Genomic DNA, 9,409 nt, shown 5'->3' with positions numbered 1-9,409 from the left:
AATAGTGGCGAGAGTGGGCATCCTTGACGTGTTCCTGATCTTAAGGGAAAAGCTCTCAGCTTTTCCCCATTGAGGATGATATTCGCTGTGGGTTTTTCATAGATGGATTTTATGAACTTGAGGAATGTTCTCTCTATCCTTATACTCTGGAGAGTTTTAATCAGGAAAGGATGTTGTATTTTGTCAAATGCTTTTTCTGCACCATTTGAGAGGACCATATGGTTCTTCTCCCTCCTCTTATTAATGTGTTCAATCACATTGATTGATTTGCGAATGTTGAACCACCCTTGTATCCCGGGGATAAATCCCACTTGGTCGTGGTGGATGATCCTTTTAATGTATTGTTGGATCCTATTAGCTAGGATTTTGTTGAGGATTTTGGAATCCATATTCATCAGGGATATGGGTCTGAAATTCTCTTTTTTGATGGGGTCTTTGCCTGGTTTGGGGATTAAGGTAATGCTGGCCTCATAGAATGAGTTTGGAAGTTTTCCTTCTGTTTCTATTTTTTGAAACAGCTTCAGTAGAATAGGTATTATTTCTTCCTTGAATGTTTGGTAGAATTCCCCAGGGAATCCATCAGGCCCTGGACTCTTGTTTTTTGGGAGGTTTTTGATCACTGCTTCAATCTCATTACTGGTTATTAGCCTATTCAGGTTGTCAATTTCTTCCTGTTTCAGTCTTGGCAACTTATAGGTTTCCAGGAAGGCCTCCATTTCATCCAGATTGCTCAGTTTATTGGCATATAGTTGTTGATAATAATTTCTAATGATTGTTTCTATTTCCTTGGTGTTAGTCATGATCTCTCCCCTTTCATTCATAATTTTATTAATTTGGGTCCATTCTCTTTTCTTTTGGGTAAGTCTGGCCAGTGGTTTATTGATCTTATTAATTCTTTCAAAGAACCAACTTCTAGTTTCGTTGATCTGATCTACTGTGTTTCTGGTTTCTAATTCATTGATTTCTGCTCTAATTTTAATTGTTTCTCTTCTAATGTGTGGCTTAGGCATCGTTTGTTGATTTTTCTCTGGTTCTTTAAGGTGTAGAGTTAATTGGTGAATTCGGGATTTTTCTATTTTTTTGAGTGAGGCTTGGATGGCTATATATTTCCCCCTTAGGACTGCCTTTGCAGTATCCCATAGGTTTTGGACCGATGTGTTTTCATTCTCATTGATTTCCATGAATTGTTTAAGTTCTTCTTTGATTTCCTGGTTGACCCAAACATTCTTGAGCAGAGTGGTCTTTAGCTTCCAAGTATTTGCATTTCTGCCAAATTTTTTCTTGTGATTGAGTTCCAGTTTTAGAGCACTGTGGTCTGAGAATATGTGGGGAATAATCTCAGTCTTTTGGTATCGGTTGAGACCTGATTTGTGACCCAGTATATGGTCTATTCTGGAGGAAGTTCCATGTGAGCTCGAGAAGAATGAGTATTCTGTTGTTTTAGGGTGGAATGTTCTGTAAATATCTATGAGGTCCATCTGGTCCAATGTATCATTCAAAGCTCTTGTTTCCTTGTTGATTTTCTGCTTAGATGATCTGTCCATTGCTGAGAGTGGAGTATTGAGGTCTCCTACAATTAACGTATTGTTATCAATATGACTCTTTATTTTGGTTAACAGTTGGCTTATGTAGATGGCTGCTCCCATGTTGGGGGCATAGATATTTACAATTGTTAGATCTTCTTGTTGGATAGACCCTTTAAGAATGATATAGTGTCCTTCTGTGTCTCTTATTACAGACTTTAGTTTAAAATCTAATTTGTCTGATATAAGAATTGCTACCCCAGCTTTCTTTTGAGGTCCGCTGGCATGGAAGATGGATCTCCATCCCTTTGCTTTCAGTCTGGATGTGTCTTTAGGTTCAAAATGAGTCTCTTGTAGACAGCATATGGATGGGTCCTGTCTTTTTATCCAATCTGCAACCCTGTGCTGTTTTATGGGAGCATTTAGGCCATTCACGTTGAGAGTGATTATTGAAAGATATGAATTAATTGTCATCATGTTGCCTGTGAAGATGTTGTTTTTATAGATTGTCCCTGTAGATTTCTGTTGTAGATCACTCTTGGGGTCTTTCTCCTTTTATAGAACCCCCCTTAATATTTCTTGCAGGGCCGGCTTAGTGGTCACATATTCTTCCAGCTTCTGCCAGTCGTGGAAGCTCTGCATCTCTCCATCCATTCTAAATGACAGCCTTGCTGGATAAAGTATTCTTGGCTGCATGTTCTTCTCATTTAGTACCCTGAATATGCCTTGCCAGGCCTTTCTGGCTTGCCAGGTCTCTGTGGATAGGTCTGACATTATTCTGATGTTCCTCCCTCTGTAGGTAAGGAATCTCTTCCCCCTAACTGCCCTTAAGATGGTTTCCTTGGTTCTAAGATTTGCAAGTTTTACTATTAAATTCTGGGGTGTTGGCTTGTTTTCCCTGATCTTAGGAGGGGTCCTCTCTGCCTCTAGGACTCAAATGTTTGTTTCATTCCCCAGATTAGGGAAGTTCTCAGCTACGATTTGCTCAAATACATCTTCTAGTCCTCTCTCTCTCTCCACTCCCTCCGGGATTCCAATTTTTCTGACATTGGAACGCTTTATGGTGTCACTTATTTCTCTGATTCTATTTTCATGGATTCTGAGTTGTTTTTCCCTGGCCTTCTCTTTTCCCTTTTTATCTATTATATTGTCTCCAGGTCGCTTATTCTCTCTTCTGCCTCAGTTACCCTAGCTGTTAGATTATCTAGATTGGATTGGATCTCATTGATAGCATTTTTAAGTTCTGCCAATTCACCTTTTACTTCTGCCCTTAGAGACTCTATGCTGCCATTACTTGATTTCTCCATTCTAGCCATCGTCTTCACAATTGCTAGCCTGAATTCCATCTCCGACATCTTGGTTATAACTGCATCCATTTGTAAATCTGCAGCATAAGTCATGATCTCTGAGTCTTTCCTATTTTGGGGGCTCCTCCTGCTAGTCATTCTGTTGATGGGTGTTTGAGGGAATGTATAGAGTCCAAATTATTGGCCAGAACCCAAGCAAGATGCACCTGTTTTCTTGGGACCTTAGGGTTGCTGGCCTCTTGTTTTCCCAGCCTGTCTTCTGCAGGAGGGGCCTGCCACGCAGTTACTCAGGCAACCCTGTTTGGGCGGAGTTGCCCTGCCCCCCTGTGGCGGGGGATGGGCTCAGTGGGAATCAGTCTTTGGGGATTTTGTTCTCTGGCGGCTTTCCCTGGTGGCTTTCTGCGTCTCTTCTGTGAGTCAGAGCAGAAGAGACCGTTTCCAACCCTCTGCCTCAGAGCAGAGAGACCTCAGTCTCTTCTTTAGTGAACTCTCCAGGCCACACCGTCTCCGTTTCTGTCCGTGCTGCTATAAACTGCAATGTCCCAGGTTGTGCACCCCTCCGCAGCGCCCCCTATCCTGCCTTCAGGTGGGAGCATGTCTCTGCCCTTTGTGCTTCTAAAACCACCAGCTGCTCCCAGTTCACCCCCTCGACCCCGCCGCTCCGGGTTTCCGCCCCGGGGGGGGGGGGGGGCTGCCCTAGAGTCCTTTCCCCGCCGCTACCGGTCTGCGAGTCTGTGCCCGGGCCCCAGCGTGCGAGGCTGTCGCTCACCGGCGGTGTAGGATCCCCACGGCCAGGCACCCTCCCACTGCCATTTTTCCTCCGATATCTTTCCGCGGAATCACGGCTCCCCGCTTGGTACCTCAAAACCAATCACCTGCGATATTGTTTGTAGAGATCCAGATCTTCTTACATCTCAGGCTGGTTTTGTGGGTGCTCAGAGTGGTCTGGTAGATATCCAGCTCGATTCCGGGGAGCAGTTGAAATAGGGTCCCCTACTCCTCCGCCATCTTTCCCCCCGACCCTAAATAGCTTTTGAAATGAGATAGGCAGGAGTGCCTGACTGGCTCAATCATTAAGTGTCTGCCTTTGACTCAAGTCCTGATCCCACAGTCCTGGGATCGAGCCCCTCATCGGACTCCCTGCTTGGCCGGGAGCCTGCTTCTCCCTCTCTCACTCCCCTGCTTGTGTTCCCTCTCCCTCTCTCTCTCTCTGTCAAATAAGTAAATAAAATCTTAAAAAAAAAAAAAGAAATGACCTAGGCAATAAACTAACCATTAGATATGAGTTAGGTAACCTATGCTTTTCTCAACCTTTGAATCCAATTTGAATGTGTATGTGCATTATATTTTTATTTCCATACAACAGTCAGAGATTTGCCACAGCAATACCCATAGTTTTTTCTGATTAAAAAAGAAAAATCATGTCTTCTGTATTGGCAACATAGCTGGTAACTACTACATATTAAAAATATATTAAAGGCCTCTAGTTTTTCAAATTGGCAGTTATTTTACAACTAATAATGTAATGTTCTTACTTTCTCTTCTGTAGTTAAGGGTAGAAAGCAATTGAGCAAGAAAATCTTTAAAGCCACAAAATTGTTACTATTGAGCATAACACATTTACTCTTTAAAAAACAAAAAACAAAAAAAACAAGTTATTCAGTACCAGCACTTATGTGACAGGCACCATTCTGGGTACTTCGGATATGATGTAATTGCCCCCTGGATTAGGAGTACACAGTTGATGGATAAGAAGAAAATTTCAAGACAGACCAAAAGTGTCATTTTGGTACAAATATTGAGTGTTATAAAAACAACAGAGGAAAATCATATGGTTGAACCTTGAATAGATATTAGCTGGGAATGCTTCCTTGATAGAACTTATGACGGACATAATTTAGCTATAAGAGGTATTACTGACTTGAATTGGGGGTAGAAGAAAACTGGGAGAGACACAGTTGTAGGTAGAAGGAGGGAGAAGTCATTCCAGGAAGAAGAAATAACATATGCACAGGCTAATGGTAAGAGAAGTAAGAAAAAAATGGCATATATAATGGAGTGTTCATGGTTCAGTTTAGCTAGTACAAGAATGTTCTCTTTGGGAAAGGAGTCAGAGGTCAGACTTTGATGCAGGTATTGATCTTTTTTTCTCCTTGCCAATGTCTTGATTTGAAATGTCTTTACTGATTCTGTGAATATTTTAATTGATTGCAGATTTCTGAAAGGTATGTTTTGATGACAGACATGATTCCTTTGTTTCTGTTTATTTGACTCAATCTGACCAATTTCCCACAGCTGGTGATGATGTTCTCAGATCTGACACTACACCGCTTTTATCATTCCATGTATTTTCTCATCTAGAAAGAGCTATTCTAGTTTTCTTCCAAAAATCTGAAGAGGGCTTTTCTCCGACAGTTGGATGCTGTAGATGGCTTTCTTTACTTTTGTGTGTGTGTGTGTGTGTGTGTGTGTGTGGTGTGTGTGTGTGTGTGTGTGTGTGATAGAGAGAGAGAGAGAGGGAGAGAAATACCTATTTGGATCATTGCAGAAAATACAGATTGAAAGCAATATTGCCAGAAAGCAATGCCAAAGCAATTAGGAACAGGAGTATTCAGCTCCTCTTTCCAAACCAAGGATTAGGAAAGGCATAGAGAGAGAGAGATGAAAGAAATAGGTAATTAGTGGCTACCAATAAGAACGTCGAATATTAATAGGTCCATAATGAAATCCCAAAACTGAAAATGCAACTATAACTTGCATTTAGCCAGGCATCTTGCATTTAATAGACCTTTAATAATTAAGCCCTGAAACTGACGCATCCAGATCAGCTTTATATTTATGATACTCAGAAGAAGGATCTGTTTTGCTGAGCGAAGTTATTATTTACGGAATTTTAGTATTAATTTTAAACATGTAAACAATTATCCCACTCTTTTCCTTCATACATTATGATGCTTACTGTACCAATAATTCAATATTATGTTACCTTTTGCTTATTTTATTAACTTGTTTGAAAGGGAAATGTGACAAGAATAAGCCTATATTTTGTCACTGAAGGTGTTGTTGATTATATGATTTATTTTTTTCTAAATGAGCAATATTAAATATTAAAAATTTGGTTGCTATTTCAAACAATCCTACTAATACCTTTGAGTGATCATTATTTCTGAATCAAGGGGGCTTATGAATCTGATAAATAATACTTAAACTGTATTTTTCAGTGTTTTTTTAAATATCAAAACAACGATGTGCATGCTCACAAAAGTTATATGAAAGATTACATGAAATAATATTTTATATATTTATGGAATAGACAAAGTAAAATTTCCACCATAAATAAACCTTTTTCTAACCATAAAATATTGCCAGATAACCAACAGGGATTGAGCACCATGTTGGAACAAAAATAGCCCAGAACTACACTTTCAAAGTTGAGCACCTGCTGTAAAATAACCATCTGTGATTAACTGTAATTTAATTATGGATTCATTCCTTTTGTGTACACCGGAAGGATCTCATAGGTCTTCCCCAGTTGGTCGACAATCAACTTCTGGCATTTTGTTAAGGAAACTTGCATATTCCCTTAGTAGCACCTGCTAACTCTATCTCATTGCAAATTTTGTAAAGATCTTCAGGGATTTTATGGTGGCATTGATAAGCAAATAAATTATTAAACTTGGAATCAAAAGCTGCATTAATTAATCATCTGCCTTAGAAAGCTGATGCCCTCAGCCTTAGGATAAGTTGGTGTTTACTTGTAAGTCATATAACTTCAGATATTTAGTGAAATAATTCAGGTAGCCAAATATTTGTGACCCATTTTAATATCTTACAAAGAGGCTTTTCATCATTTTATCCACAACTGTTTATCTCTTTATAAGAATTAGATTGTGATAAAATCAATGGTATTATATATTTTACCTTTGCACTGATTATTTGATTGTTCTCTTTATTAGATATTTTAAAAATATCATATTCTTTTTTATTATGTTCAGTTAGCCCCAAAATATCATATTCTTATAAAGATTCTTCATTAAAATATTACTGGTTCAGGGGCACCTGGGTGGCTCAGTCATTAGGCGTTTGCCTTCGGCTCGGGTCATGATCCCAGGGTCCTGGGGTCGAGCCCCACATCGGGCTCCCTGCTATGCAGGAGGCCTGCTTCTCCCTCTCCCACTCCCCCTGCTTGTGTTCCCTCTCTCGCTATGTCTCTCTCTGTCAAATAAATAAATAAAATCTTTAAAAAAATAATAATAAAATAAATAAAATAAAATATTACTGGTTCAAATTTTTCTACCTTCACAATAACTATGAGGTAGAACCAATGTTCCTCTGACCCAGATCATCTTCTGTAATGGCAGAGTGAAGAATTGTGTGAACTCCCTCTAAAACAAGAAAATATAGTAAAAGAACTACAATTACAGAATTGTAGCTAAAGCCACAAAACAAAATAAAAAACCTACCAAGAGAAATTATTAATCTTCATTAAGACAACAGTCTATAATGCTTTAATTTGGAGCAATTCAAATACCCCCTCTCTCTCTAAATAATCTGAATAGATCTATAAAAAGCAAAGGGTTTCAATTAGTAAAAAAGAGAGAGAAAGAGCCGAAGAGGAGAGGTAGAGAGAGAGAGAAATCCAGGCACAAATGACTTCACTAATAAACCCCTCCAAACATTTTTTGAAAGACTTGATAGAAATCCTTCACAAACTCTTCCAAAAAAGATTACACTTCTTAAATCATTCTATGAGGTCACTATTACTGTGATGTGAAAATCAGGCAAACATATTACAAGAAAACTACAAGCGTCATTTTGTGGCGGTGAGACCACAAATAAAGGAGAGCACAGGGCGGTGGTGGGAGGAGGAGGAGTGTGGGGTGGAGTGCTCTGGAGGCCTGGGCAGTGATCCAGCAGCTTGGCCTTGGCCTATGTGAGTGTGGGTGGCAACCACCCTCTGAAAAGAATTAAGATTCAAGATGACCAAGGAGAAACCTCTTCCCAAAAAATTTCCACTGAGTAAAACAGACTTCAAAGTTATAGCACATGATGAGTTAATTTGAAGATGGAAACAATATGAAGCATATGAAGCATATAACCAAGCTTCGGAGGGCAAGTACACAGATCGTAATTAATGATGCAATAGGTTTAAGGGAGTCTGAAGAAAAACTAAACAAGAGTCTGCGCACAGGGAAAACATCCTTGTAATGCGACCAGCAACCAAGGAGCAAGAGATGAAAGAGTGTGGTACTCAAATCAAGTACCTCAAGCAAATCCAGTAGCCTAGTGTTGCCCAACTGAGATCAACAATAGCAGACCCAGTGATCAACTTGTTTTTTTTTATAAAAATGAAAGGTGAACTATAATAGACTAAAGTCAAACTGGAGCAAGCCCCAAATGAACTGAGTGCCTGGAGGTTTACATCTGATAGGTGAACAAATCATACTCCCCAGTCAAGACTTCCCTGATAGTTCCACTAGGAGAAAGTTCTGGTGGGACAGCCACATACTGGTTTCCACACCAAGACTTAGACTTTTTGAGCTAAAAAAAGCCACTTTTTACACTATCCGGCTTGTAATGGTTAATGTAAAACTTACCAAATGAAACTTATGCTCTAGCTTTTTTCTCTTCCCCTCCCCCTGCTTCCAAGTCCTGATGGCATGGGACTATTCCAAAGTGGCTGCCTCTGAAAAATTGCCATTCTAAAACTTGTAGACACTTGAGAGATGTTTCTGTTTGAAGAAAAGAGAGGGAGAAATGGAAATATCATGTCTGTGGCACACTGTGTCTTCAGTTTGGAGGAAGGAAAACCTACAGATTTAATATCATGAATTGAACTTGTAAAACTCCAGTAAAATGTAAAAACAGGATACCGATCACTCTTAACCTTGAGCATAGTGACTTAGAGACACTGTATATCAGTGTTGCCAATAAAACTGTGATTGTTGTTGAACCTCTCAGTCAAAACTCAAATGAGGTGAATTTTGCCTTAAAAGTGTTTATTTACTAAGAACCAATTTAATAGTCATGAATTAAATAGTAGATGTCAGTACAGGTAGTTCACATATTTAACCACTTAGTTTGGGGCTTTATATTACGTGATTGAGCCTTAAATCCATGTGGCTTTAATCAATGGTTTGTTCTTTGAATGGTTGCTAATGCTGTAGATGATCTTATCGAGGACTGTACAAACATAAAGATATTGTATCAAACTTCAGGTTGAAACTGTTGGAAGCACTAGAAACACTCATTTCACTACTAGATTGTATAAGGATATTGGCTGTGATGAGCAACTCACTGCATTATTTTTTTTCAGTAGTTAAATTAAATCCCCATTCCATTCAGTAGGCACATTTTTGAAAGAGCATTGTTGTTGGTATTAACAGGGGAATGTGTTTCCTTCATTGTATTTGGGACTTTTGTATTGCACTCTTTAAAAAAAAAAAGATTTTATTTATTTGAGAGAGAGAGAGAGCATGAGCAGGGGGAGGGGCAGAGGGAGAAGCAGACTCCCCACTGAGCATGAAGCCAAACTACACAGGGCTCAATCCCAGGGCCTGAACCTAAGGCAGATGCTTA

The 9,409-nt window shown here is 39.4% G+C and overlaps 1 pseudogene; it reads left to right on the top strand.

Moving 5' to 3' along the window:
* The first annotated feature begins 7,809 nt into the window (after positions 1-7,809).
* LOC116639578 lies at positions 7,810-8,536 on the top strand (annotated as a pseudogene).
* The last annotated feature ends 873 nt before the right edge of the window (positions 8,537-9,409 follow it).

This window comes from Phoca vitulina, unplaced genomic scaffold (genome assembly GCF_004348235.1).
Source record: "Phoca vitulina isolate PV1807 unplaced genomic scaffold, GSC_HSeal_1.0 scaffold2, whole genome shotgun sequence".
NCBI classification, from domain to species: Eukaryota; Metazoa; Chordata; class Mammalia; order Carnivora; family Phocidae; genus Phoca; species Phoca vitulina.
Note: the sequence above shows the minus strand (reverse complement) of the source record. Positions and strands in the feature narration are given on the sequence as shown.